This window comes from Chinchilla lanigera, unplaced genomic scaffold (genome assembly GCF_000276665.1).
Source record: "Chinchilla lanigera isolate Chin_1 unplaced genomic scaffold, ChiLan1.0 scaffold00004, whole genome shotgun sequence".
NCBI lineage: Eukaryota > Metazoa > Chordata > Mammalia > Rodentia > Chinchillidae > Chinchilla > Chinchilla lanigera.
The window spans coordinates 34,211,972-34,237,774 of NW_004955405.1; the positions used below are offsets into that span (position 1 = coordinate 34,211,972).

The window sequence follows — 25,803 nt, forward strand, 5'->3', positions numbered from 1 at the left end:
AAGCTTCAGGTCTGCTTTTGCATCTCTTCCCTGTGAGCTTCACACAGACCTGATACTTCTCAGTGTTTCCCCTGACCGTTCATGGACTGAGCAGGCAGAAAATGTGCTAGAATCAGGGGGTCTTTTGGATCTCTAACACCTGCATAGAACTTGGCCCACGAAAGCAGGCCCAGAACTAGGGTAAGACACATGAGGCTCATTGGACATAGAATCTAGGAAGACAATCACCCTGGAGCACCATCTCTGCATTTTTATGACTCTAAGATGAGCAACTCCTTAAATTGTGTGCCCTGTAAGCCCCACTGTCTTCACCTGGTCTGGCCCTGCTTAGACTAGATGCTTCATCAAGGAATAAATGAATGAAGAAAGAAAAGAACCCCCCAGTTTTTCTCTAAGTCAAGCACCCAATGCTTCTGCTACCTTTACTGGCCTGGACATAGGTGAGGCGGGAAGATTTTTGAAACCAGAAAAATTTTAAGAATCTGCTTTCCCAGTGATCAATACCAAAACATAGCTATTTTTAAAAAAATCTAAACAGTGGCCCCAGATTTATCCACCCACAAAGAATTCCTCCTTGAAGCCTCATGGAGTTATTGGTCTTCAGAATTAATTGCAAAGCTCAACTCTAACCAGAAACATCTGTTGCCCTTAAGTAAAAGACTTAACCAGGGAACTGGAAAAAACAGATCCCAGTGCTCAGCTTCCCCTCTATTAATTTACAAACCCTACTTCCTCTGGCTCCCTGCAACCACTTCCTGGAAGCATCAATCAGGCCTATATTCCTGTAGGACTGGACTCTCTGTCTCACAGGAATATGTATATAGAACCTCTTTTTCCCTTGACTGTAACCTCTCATTTAATCCCAGCCTCTTCTTTCAACCCCAATAGCTTCCAATAGTTTCCTTCCCTTGGACTCATAAGGCCTCCTGGTTCCCACTTTAATGGACTTATCCACAGTTGGACACCAAAATGCAGCTGTGAAATTTATGTATGGACTAAGGCCATGCATTAAAATTGTTTAATATTTTATCATGAGTACAGCATACGTTGAAAAATATTCACAAAAGCATCCAGACAATGTGATATAGCTTAGATCTAAGATGTCCCACAAGGGCTTCATGTGGGGTGTAGCAAAGCTTTTGGAAGATGTCTGGCTTATGAGGAACACTGATGAGATCATAATTTGGTGGCATTATTAGGAGGTGATGGAAGCAGGAGGAGGCCAGTTGAAAGGAGTGGGTCATGGCCGGCATGCCCTCAGGGACCGTATCTGGTCCCTAGCGCCTTCTTCTCTGTCTGTTTCCATCTCTCTCTACTTCCTGGCTGCCCTGATGTGAGCTGTTTTACTCCATCGTACCCTTCCACCATGACTTTTTGCCTCACCTCAGGCCCATAGCAATGGACCAGCCAACCATGCACCAAATCCCTGAATCTGTGAGCTAAAAGAAATCTTTCCTCCTTAAATTGTCATGTCACAGGAATGAAAGATTAACACATTAATAAACCACAAGAATCTCAACCATTTTTATACATTTATTATGTGCCAAATTTTATTTAACATTATCTTGCTATTAATTAACAAAGTTTTCTCTCCTACGGTATCTGCTATATGGATTCATTTTTCCATTATCTTGTTGGCATTGGAAAGCTTATATTGCAATGCTACTCTGGTTACTGATACATTGAGGAACCCTACACCCGGCTTAGTTAAACACAGGAGTGAATATCTGTTATTTTTAACTACCCAGTACCTAGTCCCTCAATTCTAGAAGCACTACCCCAGTTCTCTTTCCAAAATCACCTCTTTGAGCCCACCTGCGTGGGAGACAACTGGCCTTGCTGTGGTTTCAGAGGTGGGTATGGCTCCTGGATCCAGCCAGTTGGAATGGCATGTCTTCTTGGTCCCTGCAGTTGCTCATGGGTACACACACAGCTGACCAGAACAGTGGTCAGTGCCAGCTAGAAGGAGAAGAGATTCTTTTATAATCCACTATGGCTATGAGCTGGGAGTTGCTGGCTGGTCACTTTTGCCTTCAGGCAGGAAAGTGCTCCCTGCAGAAAGCAAGCCCTAAGCTGGGAGAAAAGATTCCAGAACACTTGTGTGCACTTCTGGAGCCAGAATTTGGGCTTTTATAAAGCAAATTATGTTTGACGTGCGCCAGTGTACAAAGACAGTGGTCCACAACAGCCACTGAAGCTATGACATATGTCAAGCTGAGAGAAATGACTTCCACCCTAACCCAAAACCTTGACCCAAACCAGTTCTGCCACCATCTCACAGGCAGGCGTGCACCCACGTAGTCAGCCCGGCTTGATCCTCGGACGGGTTGCTGTGCACCTTCATGGGGAAAAGGGGAACATAGCCTCTGTGTCTGTCACAGAGAGACACTGCAGTGGAGGGCACATCAGGCCTCTGATGATCCCTCCTGATGGGCCTGACTTACAGATAGAAACCAAGTTTTGCAGCCTCCAATTAAACACTAAAGTGGCAAGAGCAGGAGCCCAAGGGCAGGAGCAGTGCATTTTGCACTCCAGAATGGCTGGAATCAGGTGGGCCGCACCTTCACACCCAGGAGCTGCGGAGGCTAACGATGCTGAAATGAGCCGGGCACCGGCCTGCTGAGCGAGGGGAAATAGATGGACTTGGGAGAGTGGCTGCAGCAGGGAGCCGCTCCCAGGCAGCAATGTCTAATTGTAGGAGCAATAATGCTGGCCCTGTGGGGGGCTGCAGGCTGGGCGGAAGTCAAATGAGGCCTAAATGAGGCCGTACCAAGTTTTTAAACTCACTTGGTCAGTAAGACCAGACTGGTACAAGTATGATGTGGTGCTAAGAACAGCATTTATGTAGATCTTCAGCCCACAGAACTGACTCTGTTAGAAAGTTCTAGAAGCCTGTGGCCTCTAAAGGCACAACAGGGGCTAGGGATTTAGCTCAGCGGCAAAGCACCTGCCTGGCAAGCGCAAGGTCATGAGTTCGGTTCCCAGTACCGGAGAAAAACCAAAAAAATAAAAAATAAAAAATAAAAAAATAAAGGCACAACAGCTAACCTGAAGGACCAGCAGGCTGGCTTAGTCCTCTGTGATACAGATATCAGATTTCTGGTTCTATTTAGGTTTTCCTCTAATGTAGATCGGCCTTTTTTCTTTGCTTCTTTGAACAGTGTTAGTGAGAAGCTATGCTGGATGGTGAAACACATTTTTAATGAGGTGAAACAAAGCTGTAATCACCATAGTTATTTACAAAATAATGTCTTCCTTGCATTTGGCTTAATAGCACTTTGTCCACAGCTTTCATCAAAACAACTACCCATCTGACTTATTGGGAGATTACATTAAATGTCAGACGATCTCCCCAGACTCATAAACTGCTTCCTCGCCAATCAGGATTTTAATTTTGGATGGGGAAATAATAAATACAATAATTATTGAACACTGTGACATTAACTGATAAAGAAACCTGCTTCTCTCGAATTATCAATTTCACATTGGCATAAAAAATAGATTAGCGACAATATAATCCCACATCTGGTGACCTTTAAATAAAGCTGTTAACACTCGGCAGCTTCATCACTAGAATATCATCTGCCTCTAAGAGAAATGGTACCTCAATACTTCATTTTAGAACTACCTCTGAAGTTTGCTGATGTTTACTATCTGGTTAACAAATCTACAGCAGTATAAAAGACCCAGATGTACCAGGCAACCTTGCCAGCTATAATTTTTCAGATAATCTTATCATAATTTAGCATGTGAGAGAGAAGGGTACAACCATAATATGCTTTGTTTCCATGAGAACATCTGCTCACTGCTATCCTCCTTGGTGCCCAGCACTGAAGAGCCAGTTGGCCAACTCATCAAGATTTTAAGTGCATGTCCCTTTCTACTTAGCTATTCTAGATCTACAATCCTGTCCCATAGAAATATTTATACATGGGTACAAAAAATTGTGCGTGGCAGCATTGTTTATACTATCAAACATGTCAAAAACTGTGAGTAACCTTAATTTCCATTCAAAGAAGAGTGATTTAGTAAACTGATACATCTGTATATAGTATGTCACACCGCCACTAAGAAAGAACGAACAGCCAGATGTATACAGACATGGTAATTCCTTTATATTACCCTGTAAACTGATGAAGGCAGCCTGTAGAACCTCACTTAGATTTTATTCTGTAAAGTAGAAATGTTTCAATACAACCAGTCTCATAGAAAAGTTGGAAGGATGAAATGAGTTCATGACGCTCTGGAAATTTTCTCTGACCATCGAAGTTTCTGACTCGATTGAGTTATTCTCATTACAGACATTCCTAGTTTAACGACTGAGTTCCATTCCTGCAAGTAGGTCATTAAATGAATTGGCTACTAAATGAGGAGTTATGTAGCATGTAACAGTGCAGTATTCAGACCAAGAACTGGTCCAAGAGAACTCCAACTTGATGACTTTGCTTTTATTTGCTTAACTCTTACAGGGAGTACTGTAATATACAATAGAACATAAAACTGCAGTACTGTATGGTACAGTACAATCAGCAAAAATTCCAGTACTGTAAATAAACAAGGTATATGGTACCAAAAAAGACATTTAGGCTCTATAAACAAGATGTACAGAACTGTACAGAAAAAAAAGCAAATAAGTCCGAAGAGCACTCCTTGGTCATAAGTCTAAACAGTCATTAAACAGATAGTTCATTAAACCAGGAACGTCTGCACATGAAAATGCTGGGCCTTCTGCAAAGAGAGAGAGCGAGAGATTAGCCTGTCTTCCATCTGTCACCTCCTTTCTCTTTAGAACCAAACTCTGAGCCTTTTGTCTTATACTCTGAGTTCTCTCCGAAACCCATTCCCATCCAGATTTTATCTGAGTCTCTAATCTCTGCTCTTCTCAATGCCTCCTTTGGGCTGCGGGTGAGCTCTCCATCCTCATCCCCCTGGAGTGTGGAAGGTTCAACCCAGCATCACTGCTTTCTCCTCCACACACCTGCTGCGCTTGGCTTCCAGGGTCCCACACCTTCCTGAGTCTTCTCTTCCTTAGTGATGGTGTGAGGTATCACACAGAGATGTATCAGTTTACTAAATCACTCTTCTTTGAATGGAAAGTAAGGTTGCTCACAGTTTTTGGCATGTTTGCTCATGCAAACAATGCTGCCATGAATAGTTTTTGTTCCTGTGTATAAATACTTCTGTGGGACAGGATTCTAGATGTAGAATAGCTTAGTAGAAAGGGATATGCACTCAAAATCCTGATGAGTTGGCCAGCTGGCTCCTAGTACTGGGCACCAAGAAAGTATAGCAGTGAGTGGACAGGTGTTCCCACGGACAAAAACTATACTGTTGTAATCACTTGTCCTGCTTGCTCTGTGCATTTCTCCTCTCCTCCCTCACTGCTCACATCAGGGTGCCCTGAAGCGCCATTCCCAGGTGATTCCTTCAGTCTCGGAGTGTTGAAATATCAACTCCCAAACACGTACCTCCACCCCAGGCCTCCTTCCTGAGCTCCTGACTCAAACCTCAACATTCCCTGGGTGTCTAACAGCTCAATCCCAGCGTGTCCAGAAAATGTGTCCAGAGAGACCCCAAATGTTGTTTCACCCCAACTTGTGTTTGCTTGGTTGACGGCAACACCGTACTTCCATTTCCTCAAATCAAATGTTGGCTTACAGTTGTCCATGTTACCTGTCCCCCTTAAAAGCCCACAGCTGACTTCTCAAGAAATCTTCTTGGACTCGTTTCAGAATATGAGTAGAACCCAACCCCTCAAGCCCCGCCCCCATGACCACAAAAGTTCAAGCCACCACCATCTCTTTTCCAAGACTACAACCTCCCACTAACAGCTATCTCCTCTTTCTACTTTTTCTCCAAAAACATCTTTTGTCAAAGCAGCACTCTGCTTTGGCCTGACTTCATCAGTCATGCAGAGTCCTCAGGACCTTCGCTGTATTCCTCCCCTCTGGGACACTTTTCCCCAGATAACTTCTGTTTGTTGCCTCGCTAACTTCAAATCATTGCTAAATATCCCTTTCTCAACACAGCCCACCTTGACAGCCATGTGTGAAATCAGAGTTGCCTCCCAGCACACCTAAGCTTATTTTCCTTGCTCCGTAGCACTTTTTATCTCTATCAGCTGCATAATTTGCTTATCCCCTGCATTAGAGGTATTGTCTGCATCCTTCCTCCCCACCAGAATGTAAACACTCTAAGGGCAGTAATCTTTGTCTGGCTTCCTGACTGTTGTATACCAAGAACATTAACTAGCACCTGGCATCTGGTAGGTACTCAAATAGCTACTGAACAAATGAATGGAGATAAAAAAAAAAAAAATTCATGATTTATTAAGCCCTGAACTAAGCACTTTGCATACTATCTCATTTAATTCTTACATCAACAAGGGCAGGAAGGGAAGATGCTGAGGCGGAAGGGGAATGAAATATTATGAAAGTCAGGATATTTAATAACTCACCAAGGTCACATTCTAGTATGCAACAGAATGATAAGCAGATGAAGCTAAGGGCAAGCCTGTGCCTCTGCTAAAGGGGAGAGATTGGCTGCTTTGCCCTGCTGCTGCCCGACCCGTTAAAACTCACACCTCCCCTCAACTGCGGGCTCCATCTTCTTCTGGTTTTCCACAACACCAACTGTTTGGATGAAGGTCAGTAAGCTGAGCCATGCTCTAACTTTATATATGTAAAAATTAAGTGTGGTGCTGGGTAAGACGACAGACAAGGCCATAAGTCTTTAAGTTTCCTTCAAGCTTTGTGACTTTATCATTAAGTTCCAATAAGTTTTGCTGCTAGGAGGGGTGTTTGGACTTGTTTATTTCGGCTGTGAGGGACCGTATCTCTCCCTTTGGCCCAACTTATTAGCTTTAGTCATAAACAGCAATCAGTGAAACATGAGGGTTTTTATGAGGTAGTTAATTCTAATTTGGAGCTCTTTGATATTTTGGAAAATTTTTAATGTCAGCACATGTACTTCTGGCTCTGTGAATCCTATTTTGTTCTGGAGGCTCCTATTTTATGTATGAGATTAATATGAGTTAGGGAATTGCTAAGAAGAATAGACTTTTAAATTTAGTAGAATAGGTAAAAAAAAAATAATAATTTTTTCTCCATAACCTAAACAAGCCCTGATTTTTTTTCATTTACCTAGTAAAATGTCTAGGATCAAGGTGATAAAATTAAATTTGAATGTTTTAAAGAGGAAATGTTCTTGGAGATTTTTTAAAAACTTCTCTAGGGTCGGTGAAGTTACGGTTCAACCTACAACGAGCAATAGCAGTTGGGTGGCTTTTGTGCATACTCTCACTGTGGTGTGTGTCTGTTCTCCACCCAGATCTTTCTGGCCACATCACTTTCTTAAGCACCATCTTGATTTTTAATGGCCAGCATCTGCTTCCCTTGCCTGAGAATTTCCCTTGGCCTTCTGAGCCTCTTTTGCCTAAGCACACAAGCCAGAGGTGTCAGCAAATCCGTTCCCTTGGGAGCAGCCCTCAAGGAAGGCTAGATTACAGTCGATATACACCCATCCCTCCATAGGATGGCTCTGCCCAGGGAAGCTCCAGCCTCTCGCATTTGTGAGCTACGTGTCCTTCATTAACTGTTTTCTTATTCAATTCTCCACTGTCACACCAGAGTTTTGTGGGATCAACCTCTCAAGAAATCTACTTGCATTTCTGGGAGAACAGAAAGATGCCACCCTTAAATATGCCTTTTTGAAAATAAGGGCTGTTGAACTAAAGATAATTAAAAAGGACCAAATGCAGCAAAGCTCCCTGCCCATTTCTATGAAGATAGCCCTGTACCCCTTCATCAGCACAGACAGGCCAGCAGAAGAATCTATAGGAACAAACTTTATTAACTAGCCTTCACCTGTCAGTTATTTTCCTCTGTTAAATTGCCCCTTCTCAAGTCTAAAAATCTTTTCCTATGCCTTGTCCTTCTGTATACATTTACTGTTCTTCATCAGGGGTGCTGTATCCGAGGGAATTCAAAGCCATCTCCTTGAGAGTTACTCATTCCTGAGCATCTTGAGGAAAATACGAAAAATGTATGTTAGTACACTTCTATTTGTTTTTCTCTTACTAATCTGTCTTTTGCTCCACAAGTCTGTTCTAACTAAGAAATTATGAGAGATGAAAAAATTATCTTTCTTTCCCTACATATTCAAGTCCCTGTATCAGGGTTTGCCTCTGGGAAAACCCAAACTAAGGCCTTCATTTGGGCCTAGCATAAGTCAGAAAAGACTGTTTTTATTTTTCATTTCTTCCCCAGCAAGTATTTATTGAGCATCTGCTATGTTCCAGATATTTTTCTCATTGGGAACCCAGTGGTGACCAAATAAAATTCTCTGCCTCCATAGATTTTACATTCTTGTAGGCAGGGGATGGTAAACTGTGTGTCATATATGAAAGGTAAATTTTTAAGGAAGAAAATGAAAACAAGAAGCAAGAGAGTGTGGAGAACCACAAGGATGGTTCTCCTTGAAAGAAAACGATTTGTCTCCATTTGGGCTAAATCTGGCTCTAATTCCATGTATTAATATGTTCAGAGCTGGCTACATTACTACTTTAACCCCTCTAATTGGCCTTCAAATGAAAATAGGTCTAGCCCAGGTGCTGACGTTTACTCTTTGAAGCAATGTGATAGCTTAGTGATGCCCCACTTATAACTCCCAACGATTCGTATGCATGAACTAGGCCGAGTGACCATGTGCTGTGGCTGAGACTGAGGCCATGACATCCCAGGGCATGAAAGCCAGACATCAAAGCTGAATACTGTGTTATGTAGACTACTCTTTCTACATTCTTCTCTCCACATATTGCAGAGTTGCTATATTATGCCTCCTACCTAGCCCAGCTCACAGTAGTCATGTACTTCCGGTCATTCTCACAGTCACTCATCCCGAGCCACTCCCCTCTTCACAAATTAATAAAACCCAGGTTCAGCCCTGGATCGAGGCCTTTGCTCTGGTTAGTCATTATTCTGACTGGACCTAGGATTCCCTCTGGCTCACCACAATGACAGATAAGTGTTTGTCTCTTTATTCTCACCATGAGTTGCACTAGAAGAGGTAGATTGGAATTACTCGTTGGAATTCCAACAACTTTCCCCTGGGGTTACAAATGTGGACAAGGCCAGCGGAGCAGGATCTCTACAGATAGGACATGGCATTGATTGAGGTGTGCAATTATAAATAGGTGGTCGGTGAGGCCTGAATGAGTCCGTCAAATGTCAACAAAAACCCAAAGGGAGTGAGGAGGAAGCCAGGTAAGAGTGTTAGTCTAGACAGAAAGAAACAAGTGCAGAAGGTACCAAGCCAGAATATTCCAGAACCAGCAAGACCAAAGGAACTGCAGTAGGGCGAAGGAAGGCCAAGGTGGTAGGACATGAGCCATTTCTGCTACTGTTACTACTTTTGCTGTTTTTCTCAGCACTCCTATTTAATAGGTTTCCTGTTTTCCAATATTTTATTATGAAAATTATAGCAAAGTTGAAAAATTTTACAATGAACATACATGTACTGCCCACCTGGATTTAATGATCTTGCTTTACACGCGTTTTCACACATATATCATCCATCCTTCCCACTGTCCCTTGATCAAGGTTCGCTTCTTAGTGCCTTTCAGAGTAAACTGCAGAGGGTCATTTCAAGAATGTAACCATTGTAGAGATGCTGCTTCTAAACTTGATGACAATAGTGTAAGATAGATGCCTTATCCCCATTTCATAGAGGAATAAACTGAGACAGAGAGTGGATGAATAACTCCGCTAAAGTAGTAACAAACATGTAACTGAATGACTTGCTTAGTAACAGTCCTTGCGCTCTTACCCCCTCCCCTTTTTTTAGTCCTGGCTACTGAGACCAGGGCCTTCACACTACATACTCAGCCTTTTTCCTTTTTTTAAATGTTGAGAAACATTAAAGTTAGCAAGTGTCGCTAACTTGCTCAGGCTGCACTCAAACTGGCAATCCTCCTGCTTCAGCCTCCCATGCCATTCTTTCCACTACTAACAAAACTGCCACCCTTGGGCAACAGATTAATGGAAAAGAACAGACAAGGAGTTGGCAGGCAGCTACGTTCTTCTCTCAAGGGAGCTGACTGTCTTTACTATTTCCTCTGTCCCTAAAAGACAGAGATCCAGTGACGAGCTAGTAAATGATTATCAATCAGTTCTTTGGATGGTGACACAGGAGGAGGAAGCCCTGCCCTGGTTTGCACCATTTGCCAATTTCTGTGGTATAATATTTCTACCATGACCTCTTCTGGCCTATCCACATGACATGAGATTGCCAGCTCCTGTGAACTATGGAAGCTGCGTCCAGCACAGCACTGCAGATTTGTTAGTGCCGTGCAGTAGATAACATCACTGGGTTTTCCCGGCAGCAGGCAGGTCAAGCCCTGTGGGCACTAATACTGACAACTGAAGCCAAGATAAAGATCTGCTCCCACCCACCCACAGCCAGCAGGAAACATTTGTGCACGCACACACTTCCTTCCTCTGGTGAATGGTAGCACATTTGAATACTGAACATAACACATTACATATAACAAAGGGTCAATGACTCTTTCTCAGTGCAATTTCTAGCTCTTGGTCCACCGTCCCTGTTTATCTTTTTTTTCTCATTGCCCCTACACTTCCCCTGCACAGGGACCCATGATCTTTTGGCAAAACTACTCTCGTGCCTTGATACCAGAGCGCGCCATATTTTACATGGGTAGAGGTTATCAATTGCATAAGAAACAGACAAGCTGTCTGAGAAGTCTGCCTTTTCTCCTCCTCCCTGAGCTCCTTCAGACTAAATGTTCTCTTGTCTTCAGGGCAATTCCTGCAATGCTGCCCCCGTGAGGTCTGCCTGTCTCTTTCCTGGAGCCATCCGGGGACTTCCTGGAAGCGCCATTCTTTGTACCCCACCCTTGACTGCTTGTTCTCTGCCTTCTTCACCCAAATTCTCTTTGCATCCTCTCCTGGGGATCCTCAGCACCTAATGACACTCCTGATCCCACCCCCTAAGCCCTTCTTATCTTCCCAAATCACCTGAAGCCTTTACATTGACTTTGGTAGGTGGTTTTAGGTTCAATTTTGCAAAGACAAGCTTTTCTGAGCTGAATCTTTGGTAATTTTCTCCTTCTCTACACATCCCCACCTCCCCCCCATTCTTGCCCAATGCTGAGCACATCCCAGCAGTCTACAGAGCAAATAACAATCATCTCTAACAGAATCAGCACGAACAAAGTCTGACACTTACGACTTTAAAGCATTTTTTATAGTATGGCAAATCCCATTACCATGCAACAAAGAACAGCTAATTGTTAAGAATTAATAATGAGAAATAAGTATAGATAATGGTTTAGCTGACACTGTCATATTTTCGTACAATATGTTCTGAAATATTTGCTCCTTTGGGTTGTGAATGTGCTATTTTTGTCACTAATAGGCCTATAGAAGCCTGGTGCAAATGAGAAGTTTTCTCAAGGAAAGTTATGCATTCGGAGATTTCTCTGATAAGGGGAAAGGGTCAATGTGCCTGTAGTTTCTGTGCTTCATTAAAATTCTGCTTCCGTGCTGTATAATGTGAGTAATATTAATTTTCTAAACATTCGTGTACAGCAGCTGCTAACTAATTTCCATAACGCTATTCCTATTCTAGAAGCATTTTAAAAAGGCAAAAGGAGGTGATTCCTGATGGTCTGCAAAAAAGAAAAAAAAAGGCTCAGCCTCACCCAGTTCTGATTTATTCCAAAGGAAGAAAAACATTAGGAACGCCAGTGGCCTAGGCAGGGGGTGTCTGGTGTTCAATGAGTTGCCTTACACCCCAGGGCTGCTGTACCTGAAGTGAACTATGGGCTCATCCACTGGCGTTCATCCAAATGCTTTTATGATGACCCAGTTCATGGGCTGATTCCTAGACCCAGTTCATGGGCTGATTCCTGGACTAGCTAATGATGCAGGCATTTCTGCAGCCCCAGTCACACTACGTACAACTATTTCCCTCCCCCTCCTGCCCCATGTGGCTGAGGTATGACCAAGATGGGCACTGTTAAATCTCCCCAAAGCATTTCAGGAGAGCAGAGCAGTGGGAAACTGTACTCCTTGTGCCTTAGAGGGCTTCCCATGGCACCCTCCACTCAACATCCTCCAGAAATCATGGAGATGCCCAAGGTCACAGTCAGAATGCACTTCCTGTGTTGTACTTTCTCAGACTGAACTCCTCTTTTCCTTTTGTCCCCTGACAAAGTGACAGGCAGTGAGTGTCATGATCTTGAACATTGTTAAATCTCCCTTTATCTCCCTCCGGCAATCCTGTCAGTTGAGGGATATTTTCCCACTTTGCATTCATTTGCTTCTGCAGGCAATCATCTTTCCCTTCACCCTCTGCCCCCAACTCATCTACATAATGTTACTTTCCACCCCTCCTTCCCAAGAGCCCAGCTATCCCATTGCACCATTCTACTGGCCACGTCTCCAGATAAACCCAACTCACTCTTTCAATTCTTTACTGAAACTGTCATCTCTAGCTAGGTAACCACCCCTCTTCAGTCTCAATACAGTTTCACTCTTCGTTCCTCTCTAATTCCATCCACAAAGTTAATCACCTCAATTTTCACTCTCCTGGCCTTTGTTCATATCCACCATGTTGCCTTGTGCTTGGTTGCTTGTTTGGTTGGTTGGTTGGTTGACTGGTTGATTGGTCAATTGGTTTTATGCATATCGGTCTCTTTTGCCTGTCTGTGCATCTTTATATGTGTCATGCTTATGACACTGTGGGCACTCGATATATATCCTTGTTGAATAGGATTTACCTTCAATGTGCACGTCCACAAAAATAAGTAAAACTTAGTGATCATACATTTTTCAGCCCATAGACACCTATAATTACAGTCTGATCCGGTAAAACTAAATAATCTCTGCTGCTATTCTGTGGGTTTCTCATCCAAATATAATAATGCTTACTGATCATGTGCCATCTATGTAGATTAGCAGGTATATTAGATTTCTCCAGATGAATAGAATCAACAAGACATATGTATATATCCTCAGAAAGCGATTTATTGTAAAGAATTGACTGGCACAATAGGGAGGCTGAGAATTCCCATAATCTGCCCTCTGCTAGCTGAATACCTAGTGATACAGTGCCAGTCTGAGTGTAAAGCCTTCAGAACCAGGAGAACCAATGACATAAACTGCAATTTAAGCTCAAAAACCTGAGAACCAGGAGCACCACTGGTGAAAGTCCCAATCCGAAGGCAGAGAAGACTTACGTCCTGCTCCCTCACTTGACAAAGTGGCCTAGAGAAAGATTCAAGACCGCAGCCAAGCAAAAGGGCTGCTCATCGGGGCAATCAGCCTCTGCGTATGTCATCCGTCTACCTGGGGAGTATGGGCAGAACTTCACAAGCCCAACCAGCATGACAAATGTCAACTGAGCTTGTTGCAGTGGAAAGACCATAATGGAGTTTCCTGCGAGGCCCAGGAAGACCCCCAAACAGTGACATCTACTTTCACGTTTGGCCTCTCTCCCTGCGCACTCCTCTCCTCTCTTTCTGACTCCTCCTTGACCTTCCCACTTCGGCCCCACTGCTCCTGTTCCACTCCCCGTCACTGTGCAATCGTTCCTTCCCCTTTGCGTATTTTAAAGCCTCACACGGTCCATCCCTAGAGTCACTGCCTCTCAAACTGTCAAAATTGTCCAAGATGCAAAATTGGAACAATAAACAAAGATGAATGCCACCCCAAAGTGAAAACGCCACATGGGAAAACAGTCAGAAATGCAAAATTACTGATCTCTCATCTGCTCTCACTGGAGATCCTATGGCTGACATTTTTGCCTTTGCTCTAAACATGGTGCCAGCCTTGATAGACACTAACGCTAATGGCAGGGACGGTCTGCACACGTGCACCCTCGGAAGCCAATTAAATCACTGAGAACAAGTCAATATGAGTCTCCAGTTCATCAAGAGTCACAAAACTAAGTCTTGAGTCACAAGATGAAGTCCTAAGTAACAAACACAAGAGACATACTTCATGACTCACTGGATGAACTCTCCATTGGAACAGACTGCTAACAGGGAGAGCAGAGTGTTTTATTTTTAATGGACCATTTTTGCATACACCCACCCTCAGAGGGACACTTAGTATGTAAGTGAGAGAGCGAGCCAAGAGCTGAAGACTAGGGATCCCTAAGCAGCGAAGTCCAAAGGGTTACGCATTCTCTTGGCCAAGATGGTGCCGAAAAGAAAAATGGATCAATTTCAAGTAGACTATGAAGGAAATCATCCTAGGGATTCTGGAAACAATGTCCTCAACCCAAAGATTTATGCCAGCACCTGGCACATAGTAGACACTCCAGATATATTTAGTAAAAGTGAAGTGAATTTTGAAAGTTAATAAAATGAAATTATTCAGGGTATAAAGTATATTGTTGCTTCAGTAATATCTTTCACCTCTCAGAATCCTGCATTAAAAGTTACTAAGCATTCATAAATACATAGGCAGAAGCAACAGGAGGATGAAAATTAAATATAGTCTTTAAATTACATCCAAAGAAGGCTTTTGAGAATTTACTGTGTCCTTATGGCCAACCACAAGACTTCAGCTGACACTAAGGCAAACCGCAGGTGGTCCCCGCCACTCAGGTGACCATCGGGTGACACTCCCTTGAGCAACCAAGGCAGCAATCTGTCATGGAGGACCAAAAGAACACCCCACCCGCATTATATCTCTACTACCCCTCACAGGGCCTTCAATTACACCATGACAGATTAATTCCTTCAGGTCCTGAAGGTTAATTGAATCTCTTAGAAAAGGTCAAATGCTCCCGTTATGAGTACCTTCTTAAGCCATTATCACCTGAGATTGGACATAAGCTTTAGATCACAGCTGGCAGAGAGCGTGCAGACACAAAGGATGGGGACGCTGCGGTGGGCAAGAGTTCAAGCCAAAGAAGTGGAGAAAGAAGACACCTAAGACCATCACTGATTCGCTTTATTTGCTATTTCCTTGGTTTTCCCATGTCGTAACCTGTTGGAAAAAAGCATAAAAAAGTCCAAACAAGACCACATCAGCCTCTCCCCACAGGTCCTTGGCAATGCCCTTTCCAGGTCCTCATCTTACAATTCCAGGCCTGACGCCTGAGTTTTCTATTTGCTTCTGGTTCCTGAGCCAGTTCTAACACTAACAGGAAACATTCCTTGGTACTTCATTTGGACCGTCCAGCATCCTAAAACCTCTACAAGAATTATTTGAGTTAACTCTCACAATTATTCTATTCCCATTATACAGGTAGAAAAACTGAGAGTCAGAGAAAATAAGCAACTTGTTCCAATTGCCTAGCTTTAAATTGCAGAGCCAAGATTTGAATTTATTTAAGGCTGACTCCAGAGCCCAAATTCTTAAACTCAGTGCTAAAATGTCCTGTAACTCAGGTTGAAATCATTACAGTACCACTATCAAGCTGACCCAAGAAGCAATGCTCTCATCCTCATCTGAGTTCAAGGTCCAGTTCAACTGAAGGATTTTGGTCTTTAAAGTTGTTATCTCTGAAATAGGGTTAATAAAATGTACTTCATAGGTTTATGTGAGGATCACATGAGTTAATGAAGAAGGTGTTTAGCACAGAGAAAGTATTCATAAATAGTGGGTACAAGCTAGAAATTCGCCTTTTTTTTTTTTTTTTTTTTTTGGCTTTTTGAGACAGGGTCTCACTATGCAGTTAAGGCTGGTCTTAATCTCACTTTGTAGCCCAGGCTGGTTTTAAACTCACCATGATCCTCCTGCCTCAGCCTCCCAAGTGCTGGGATTACAGGCATGCACCACCACGTCCAGCTAATTCAGAATGTTTCTGTTGGTCTCTAGGAGTTGCTCAAGCCTCTACTTCCTGCCTGTGATAACATCTTGTTGACAGTGGTTCTCAATCTGACTATGCATTCAAATGTCTTCATGATAAAAACAAGTATCCGAGGATCTGCTTTCTCAAGTGACTCTAACGTATCAGCTCTGGCCTGCAGAATGAATGCCCCACTTCTGCCTCCCCTAAAAGCATGCCAAGGACCAGCTTGGTCCTGCTTTAAAGTTCCCTTTAAATCCTGGACTGAAAGAAGACTCCTAGCAGCAAGGTCTCTTTCCCACAAAAACCACTTTTTAGACGGTGTTGAGGATTACTGCATGCTGACTACACAGTCACAACTATAACTCCTGCCCTTGCCCACCATGAGTTCAGCTGACAAAGCCATTAGCCCAAACCAGCAGGGCCTGCTGCCCCTAGGACCAGTAGGAGCCAGATATTCCCTCTCCTGTCTCCTTTCTTTGTCTTCAATTCCTCATTCATTGTTTTCCCAGACTATGAAAGATCCACAGAGAAAGATCCACTATCCACCCCCTACCCCGAACTGGACTCTCAAGCAGTTAATAAATTATCTGGATGCAAAAAAGAGCTTTACGTCTTTTTTTCACAAAGGTGAAATTTCTCCCATTTTACTCACACATTAGTCACTCAAGGAGACTGAGTTCATAGTCACCAAACTTGGCAGCATTTCACTCTGAGACGGAAAACAAACATGATAAATTTCTTCTCCAGAGATAATTTTGGTGATGTGCATAGGCCACTGAAAATGAGGATGTTATGACTTTAGTGCCGTGATAATATATGGCAGTAATTATATTAACAAGGGAAATTACATCCCTCTTTAGCAATTTCAGCTCATACCACCCACATGACTAGTCGGCAGAAGCAAAAATGCTGAAATAGTGCTAGTAAAATAGGGAGAACGCTATTTGCTGAATTTAAAACCCACTTTAATCGCTTTTGCAAAATGTGTTGAGCTCCTACTATGTGCCAGGCACCATGCAAGCCTAGTGGAGGATCCTAGGATGAATTGGGCATGACGCTTACTATACCATAGTGGATATAAGACTTGTATAAATAATTGTAATACCAGGTAGGCCATGAGAGGTGCGCAGGGCAGAGGTACCGATAAAGTTCTACCAGCGTTAAAAAAAAGAAGCCATCACTTGTAGATGAAACTATGATGAATCTCCGGCTTTCTCAGAAAGCAATCAAGCTCCCAGGGGGTGGTGAATAAGCAGCGCTCCACAGTTTTCCACCTTTGAGACAAGCTGCAAACAATTAACACTGGAAACTCTGCCCACTGACCTGGCCCTCGACACTGTCCCCCAAGACGCTCCAGAGCTGTATGGCCGTGACAACAAATTTCATATTCCATAGCTTCAGAAATCCTTCTGAAAAGCCTTTTATCAAGAACTTCTAATAGTGCAGATTAATGAACTACAAATAGGGATTAAATGCATGACTAAAACTCTATAATTCATTTTGAAGTTTTATTGGAACCAAATCAGAGATATTCATTCCGTTTCCTTCTACCAACTTGGTTGGCCTTTCTTTTGCTCCTCTTGTGCGCAGGAAGATATAAGGAATTTCAAGAAAAAGATGACAAGGTCAGACCCTAAAGGGGCTTGAAATCATAATAATGATCTGCTATTTTATCAGCTTGGTCTGGTGGAAAGACCGTTAGGGTTGGAGTCAGATAAAAATAAACTATTTTGTAGCCTACTAGTTCTACTTATAAAAAAAAAAAAAAAAAAAAAAAAAGAATCCTAGCTCTTTTGGGGATAATTATTTTTTAATCTGTAAGGTATTTAAATCACAGGGCTATGACAAAGATTAAGCAGTATAACATCAGAAAAACATTTTGCTTTAATATCTACAAATGTCTAATGAATCTGTTGAATAAGTCACAAAATGGAATTATTATAAGAACATTATAAAAAATACAAAGAAAGTTAAAGTCAAAGAAAGAGATCATCTTGGGTTTGGAGGGCCTGGGAATGCTTCATGAGGAAAGTGTCATTTGAAAACAACCTCAGAGAAGAAGGATTTGTTTGTATGTTGTCTACCTGAGCTAGGAGGAGAATATAAACAGGGCTATGCTGAGATATGACACCAGATATTTAGAAGGCTAAAATTGTGTATGTCAAAATATTTGGTTGACTGATTCACTCCAATAAATCAGTTATTTATCGCATGTGGACCCCAGTATACCAAACCTATAATCAAAAAAGCCTTTGATGTCCAGGGTAAATAAAGTACACTAGACCAATCAGAGAAGGGCAGTTGCCCCAGAATGCTGAAAAAAGAGAGATTCCAAACGATAGAGTTACATTTATATAAAAATATTTTTAAAGTTCAAGCAAAAAATTAATCCTTCCTATAAATATTGATGTAAAAATTCTACAACACAATGAGAAATAGAATTTTGAAAGCATCACAAAGGACTAAAGCATCATAACCAAATGGAGTTGACTCTGGAATTCTAAGGAATGCTAAAATTAAATATGATAAAACCTATTTATAAAATTCACTTTTATTAAACCAATACAAAGAGAAATGTTTGACCATATCAATGGGTACTATAAAGGTGTTTGATAAAATGTAATCTCTACTTCTAACTTTAAAAGAAAAAATGATAAATTATTAATCGATGCCTCATTAAAATGATAAATATATAAGCATGTACATCAGCCCTAAAGTTAACACAACAACTAATGAAGAAACACAAGGCTGGGAATATAGCTCAGTGGCACAGCACCTGCCTGGCAAGTGCAAGGTCTTGAGTTCGATTCCTGGTACCAAAAAAAAATGCCAGAAGATCTCCATTAAAGAACAAGTTCACTTATGCCATAATATTTCATATTACCCTAGACCACTTCAATAACCAATGCAATTAGGCAATTGAAATAAATGAATTAAAAATCACAAAATTATGATAATTTTTAATAAGATTTTAGCTTAGTGACCCAAGAAAATCAACTGAGAAATTGTTATAAATACTAAGAAAATTCAATAACATAGCACTAAAAAATTAATATATGAAATCAGTCACTTTCATACATACACAGAACAATTAGAAGAAATGGTGGAAAGAAAAACCTTCATTTAGAAAAGCAAATTATATATGAAATGCTTATACATAATCTTTATAAAAAAATGTGTAGGACTTATACAAAACAGTATTAAAATTCTAAAAATTAAAAGAAATCAAAGTAATGTAAATTAAAGTAATGGAAAAGCATACCAAATTCTTACCATCACATAGATATTCTCATTCAAATTAGTTTAAAAAGTTTATTATACAAACAAAAAAATCTACCTTTCCAATTTAAAGTTCACAAAAGAAAGAGAAGGAAGAATTATAGAAAATTTTGAAGAAAAAAGAAAACTATGATGTAAGATTAGTCCTACCAGTCATTCAAATACAAAGTACAGCTGTAAGAATTGAATAAAAAACCTATTATATGAGTATGCACATAAATAAAACACACTAGAAAGCCCTAAAAAGACCCAAATGCTTATTGAAATTTAGAAACACTGAAGATATTTCACATCAGTGAGAAAAGAAGAAACATTTAATAAATACTCTTGGGACAATAAAATATCCATCAAAGAAAAAGACTGCCTTACACACCAACCTCAGTTTTCACAATGCAACCCAAAATAGATCAAATATTTTAAAGTGAAAAATGAAACTTCAAAAATACTAGAAGAAATACTGGAAAGGTATTTTAATTTTGTTTTTATTATTTTCAAATACAGAAATCCTTTCCAAATATTATTTCTTTAATCTCAGAAGCTGCAAAGAAATAGTAAATTTACCTACATAAAATGTTTGTATCTGAGAGAGCAGGATGTCCGGCTTCTGAACTGGACCCTTCTTTGCAGTAAGGAGAAAAGAGCAGTGATCACCCACAGGGGAAGCTGCAGCAGGTTTAAAAATGGGTGATGTTGAGAAAGGCAAGAAGATTTTTGTACAGAAATGTGCCCAGTGTCACACTGTTGGGAAGAGAGGCAAGCACCGGGCCAAATCTCCATGGTCTCTTTGGGCAGAAGACAGGTCAGGCTGTTGGATTCTCTTACACAGATGCCAACAAGAACAAAGGTATCACCTGGGGAGAGGACACATTGATGGAGTATTTGAAGAATCCCAAGAAGTACACCCCCGGAATGAAAATGATCTTCGCTGGCATCAAGAAGAAGGGAGAGAGGGCAGACTTAATTGCTTACCCCCAAAAAATGAGTAACAGTCACTGCCTTATTTATTACAGAACAGAAAAGTCTCCTGGCTTTTCTATGTGTACCATAATTTAATAGATCTCATGCACCAGAATTCAGATCATGAGTGGCCTGACAATACTTTTGTTGGACAGTCCTGATTTAAGTAACATTGGCTTGTAATTAAATGGTATCTTTTTTCCCCCGAGTTTTGATAGTAATTCCAATTCAGTAAATACTGTTTTCCCTTTCTAAATATATGATTGGACTTAATGAGTAATGTTCGACTTTTCACAAAGATTGAGAATATCATCTCAAAACTTACTGAAGGTTGGTTTTATATTTAGATTTACATAACTGGTTCTGTGAATATGCTTAAATACAGGGAAATCCCTCCTTGTCTCAAAACCAAGCAAGACTCCCCGGTTTGAGTTTGTGTTTATGAGCCTGTTAAAGGGAGTGGTTGAAGACAAGAAAGCAACGTCTATATTTTTGGTCTTGACTATGCCAATTTAATTAGAATTCCCTATATCTAAAAAAGTTCTGCCTTTACTTACAGAAAGGCAATTTAGTGTGGTCTATGTATAATACCAAATAAAGAATATTTAACATTTCTCACATTTTAGAGTTGATCTATAAGTGCAGATCCTTTTAAAAGTTAGCATGATATAATAGCAAGTTAGACTTTACTTCTGAATTCTTTAGGTCAGACTGAATTATTATTCAGGATAGCATTTAAACAGCTATTTAAATATACAAGACTGAAAATATTGTTGTATGTGTGATTGGTAGCGGTGCTTCCTGTCAGCTCATTAGAAGGATTAAAAGTGGGGAAGGTACAACATGAGCACAAATTTGTATGTGACCATAATACTTAATTAAAAACAACTCAGATTTTTAAAATATGTCTATGTCTGCATAAGAACAAAGTAAAAAGAAAATCTGAAAAATCTTGGACAACTCACAACACAAGGATAATTCTCTAAATATATAAAAAGTATTTTTAAATTAATAAGCAACATGTTAATAATCCAAAAGAAAAATGAGCAAAACATATGAACAGTTTACTGGAGAGAAAGCAAAAACCAATGCAAATACATGAAAAACTATTTACCTTACTGATAGTAAGAGAAATAAAAATCCTAAATGTAGGTATCATTTTTTCACCTAACAGACTGGCAACAATCTCAAATGTTTGAAAAACATACTAACAGTGATAGAGCAACAGCTTGTCCCTGGTAAGATTGTGTTATGGTTTGTGTCTAGCTGTCCCCTCAAAGCCTCATGCAGTGATAGAGTTTTTTCAGAGGTGGCTGAATCTAGAGTGTGTGATTGATCCATAGTGCAATGCTGGGATTAAGGGTGGGTGATTGCTGGATCAGTCCACTGATTGGATTGGCAACCCCTAATACTGGTAGCCTCCATATAATATAAGGGACAGAAAGAGGCTTCTCTTCTCTTCTCTCTTGTTGCTTTTTCTGTCTTCTGCCACCATGAACTGCTGCCCCTCTGCCATGTGCCACCCTGCCTTGGAGCCAGCTGATTAAGGACTTAAATCTCTACAAACTGTGAGCTGAATAAGCCATCCCGCATTCAATTTTGGATGCCAGGAATTTTGTCTCAGCAATGAGAAAAGTAAATAAAACAGATTGTAAGTTGCCATAACTACTAAAGAGAGCAGATTGACAATATGTATAAAATGTATACCTATTAATACAGTCAGTTGGCTAAGACGCTGATCCTGCAGACATTATAAATAAAATGCTTATGTTCAGTTCAACTCACTACAGCATGATTGCTTTGACATAAGCAAAAGAGATCCTTTTAGACTGAGCGCCCTATTTATCATACACAAAACAGATGAGAAGAATGAAGGCACCTCTGTCACATGGGATCTGAAACTCAGCATGATCTAGTGCAAATTAGAACCCTAAACATTACAACAAGCCTAATTTCTCAGGTCTCAAGGCAAGATTTCTCCACATTTGTTGTCCTGTACCTTCAAAAGTGAAAACAATTGTTCAAATACTGTGGACATACATAGGCTGTGTCACTGCAGGTCAGAAATAACCACTGCTTCAAAGAACAAAAAAGATGTAGGCTATAGAAGTTTTACCTAAGAAGAAAGACAAAGGAATGAACTTGTCAAATCTTACTTTTAGAAAAAAGGATGCAGTAGATCCTCACACTCTTGCTTTACATTTTACAATAAAGTTGATTTATTGTAAAATACATTTTTTCTTGCTTTTTGTTTTTGCGGTTTTTTTATTTTAATGCTCAGATTGATGGCATCCCCAAAAGTTGCAGTTTCACAGTTGAGAAATTTTGTCTGATATAAACAAATAATAATTACTTCTGTGTTACTTTTAATTGTAGCATATGTCAATCAACGTTCCCATCACTGAGACACAGTACTCAGCATCCACAACTTAAAGAAGGAGATGTTTATTTGGTTCACAGTTTTAGGGGATTCAGTCCATGGCTGGCTGGCTCCAAAGTAAAAACATCATGGTGGAAGACTAAGGCAAAGTAAAGATGCTTAGCTATCGCACTCAAGAAGCAGAGCAGTGTAACAGTGTCAGAGAGGGAGGAGTGAGAAGATATAAACCCCAAAGACTGGCCTCCATGTTCCATCCAGATATGCCCAGAAGTGTGCTTTAATTTAATGCCCTGGGGGTCTCCCAAGGGAATCAACCTGACACTCTCTCTGCCTTAACCATCACATAACATGATGTGAATTTCATACAGTTTGGTCCACTGGGTGGACCTTGAACAACAGAACTGAAGAGTTTTACATTCACATTAAATTAGATTTCATTTCAGTTAAATTGTTTGTAATAAAAATTATTATTTATTCATATTTTAATTAAAATATTAAGTGAATGATATGGGTTATATCAAAGGCATCCCCCCAACACCTCATGGTCTCAGAAGTGGGGTTTTGGGAAGGTGATTGGATGTTGAGTTCCCACCTGCACATGCCACTGGGATGTGGGACCTGATTGGAAAAGGCAGGTCCCTGGGGGTGTGACCTGGAAAGGAACATCTTCTGACAGTGCTCCAAGTACACAAATGTTCAGCTCACAACACTTTTAAAGGATATATATGTATTTGTGTATAGTTGAGAGTACATACTCTCTAGAATGATGCACATGAAACTGATAGCTGCAGTTGCCCCTGTGAAATGAGATCAAAGACTCACGGCTCCAATACCAGTGCTTTAAGCACAGTAGATGCAGGAAATAACATGTTCAAGTGACTCAATCAGTACATCAATCCAAAGGAAAAAATTATCTGGTGAACATTTCACTAATTATCCTTTCACTACATGTTGAATTTTGAACTATATACATGTCCACCTTATTCATGGGGGATGGGAGACCTGATGATTGATATATTTTAACCTTCCAAATAATTCTGATAGTATCATTTTAGAACCGAATACCATCAAATTTTGCAGTTCAGCATCCAGAAATTGGAATTATCAACAGATTTATACACATTTTAATGTAGTACTACTTCATATGTATCTGATTCTTTATACTTAATCCATTCTAACATACGCAATGTAGTTCATGTAAGGTAAGGAGAAAAAATGTCATCATCTCTAATTTATAGATTTAACTCCTGCTGAAATTTATACAACTGGTGCTGAGTTTTGTTCACATTCCATAACCCAGACAGCTGTTATAAAAACATGTTCATGGTCGATTGTTTACATTGCTCTGGGAAGAAAGCTTTGTGCTGTGGAAAAAATAGCAAATTCATTTCTTCACTAAATGGTCACCATCCATTAATGTCACAGCACCCATGAAAGTTAACTTTGGGGCCAGTTCCAAATTCACACTTTATGGAGAGAAAAAGGAAGTGTGCAGTTGTGTATTTTATAGTCTCCTGTGCTCAGTAATAAACCATGTTACATAACTGTAGCAAAATCCAATCAGTTTGGCTGAAAATTTGCCTCTTAGATAATGAAACTTTCCCCCAAAACAATCCTCCTTTATTTCTGTTTCTTATTAATCCACCTGCCTATACTGTTTTATTTAAAACATTGTTTTTTAAAGATTACATTATCACATTTTTCTTAATTGTATAATCTTTTCAACTTTCATTCTCTATGCATGGTATTTTTGTATCCTTTAAAATAAAATAAAATCCTTTTTATGTTTTCTGCCTTTATGAGAGCTTTTGTTGTCATCTTAGTCTTTATTTGGAAGCCTCACCTACCAGGAAAGGAAATGAAAGAGGACAGTATGTCTGCCACACTACAGTGGAAGTGGCAGACAGGTGAAAAGAGGAAGATATTTGAAAAGAAAAAGACTGCAGGGCTGGGGATTTAGCTCAGTGGCACAGTGCCTGCCTGGCAAGTGTAAGGTCGTGAGTTCGATTCCCGGCACTGGAAAAAAAAAAAAGAAAGAAAGAAAAGACTGCAGTAAGGCTGAATACTTTTTGTTTGTTTCCAAGGTATCATACCCTGGAAGATGAAAAATAATGACATTTACACCAGCACCTATCTAAAAATATGACTCTGCCAAACATAGAAATGCTAAGAAAGGAAGCACCTTTAATTTAAATCTTGGCTCGGTAGCCCACAGACTGTCAAATTTACTTTGAAGACATGAGTGAGAGTACTGCCCTGTAGGAGGCCACACTTGAGCAATTAACTCTGTCTCTAGCTTGAAACCAACTTCCTTGTGAGTAAAATTCAGAATTCTGCTTGAAGTCTGTTAATATGGATTTACACGAAGCAAACCCAGTTCCTTAAAGATATCTGTTCGATAAATTAGTGAGAATGTCCACAGCATGATTCTCAGCAGAAAGATCAACAAGCAACACTAAAAATTTTGGCAAATAGCTCTTCCCTTCTCTATTTAGCAGGCCTTTTTTGTGTGTGCTTCAGATCTAGCTATTTACTCAACCTCTTGGCTGGTTTATCTTCATCTATCTGTCTTCCCACAAGCATGGCACAACTTTTTATTCCCTGATTCTACTCATTACTCCATCACCCAGATAGCAGCCACTATTCAAAAATGAACAATTAGGGGCTGGGGGTTTAGCTCAGCGGCAAAAGCACCTGCCTGGCATGTGCAAAGTCATGAGTTCGGTTCCCGGTACCGGAGAAAAACCAAAAAAAAAAAAAAAAAGAACAATTAAAATAGATGTAGACCAGGCGCAGTGGCACATACCTGTAATCCCAGCACTGGAGGCTGAGGCAGTAGGATTGCTCTGAGTCTGAGGTCAGCCCAGGCTATTTAATGAGTCCAGCCTGAATTGCACCATGAAACCCTGTCTCAAAAAGACAAAAAAAAATTGTATGTCTTATAAAGTTTTTGTTGCCTTTAGAGTAAGCCAAACTGAATCTGAGAATTCATCTCACAAAAACATGAAGAGAAGGGAGGCAATTTTGTGTGTGTGTCTGAGTGTATCTGTTCAGGTGCAAGTATGTGGTGTATGTGTGAGTGTGTGTGTCTGTATTTGTATATGTGTAATGAGAATATTAAAAAATCAGTAAATCAGTTTTCACCTACCTGACATTACATATCTAGTTATTTCCATGTGTGATTATTATATTTTTCATTTTAAAAAATGAAAATCTGGACATTAAGCATACATCGTGATGTAAATGAGCCTCTCTTTGCCTCAAGCATGTTTGTCCATCCACTCCTTTAGTTCTCGAATCTGCCAACTTTCACCCTCACTTTTCTTTTCCTATCTGCTATTTCTTAGATGTTCTGTTCCTTT

The 25,803-nt window shown here is 40.5% G+C and overlaps 1 pseudogene; it reads left to right on the forward strand.

Annotated features, from left to right (window-relative positions):
* The first annotated feature begins 19,784 nt into the window (after positions 1-19,784).
* Positions 19,785-20,157, forward strand: LOC102029358 (annotated as a pseudogene).
* Positions 20,158-25,803: the final 5,646 nt, after the last annotated feature.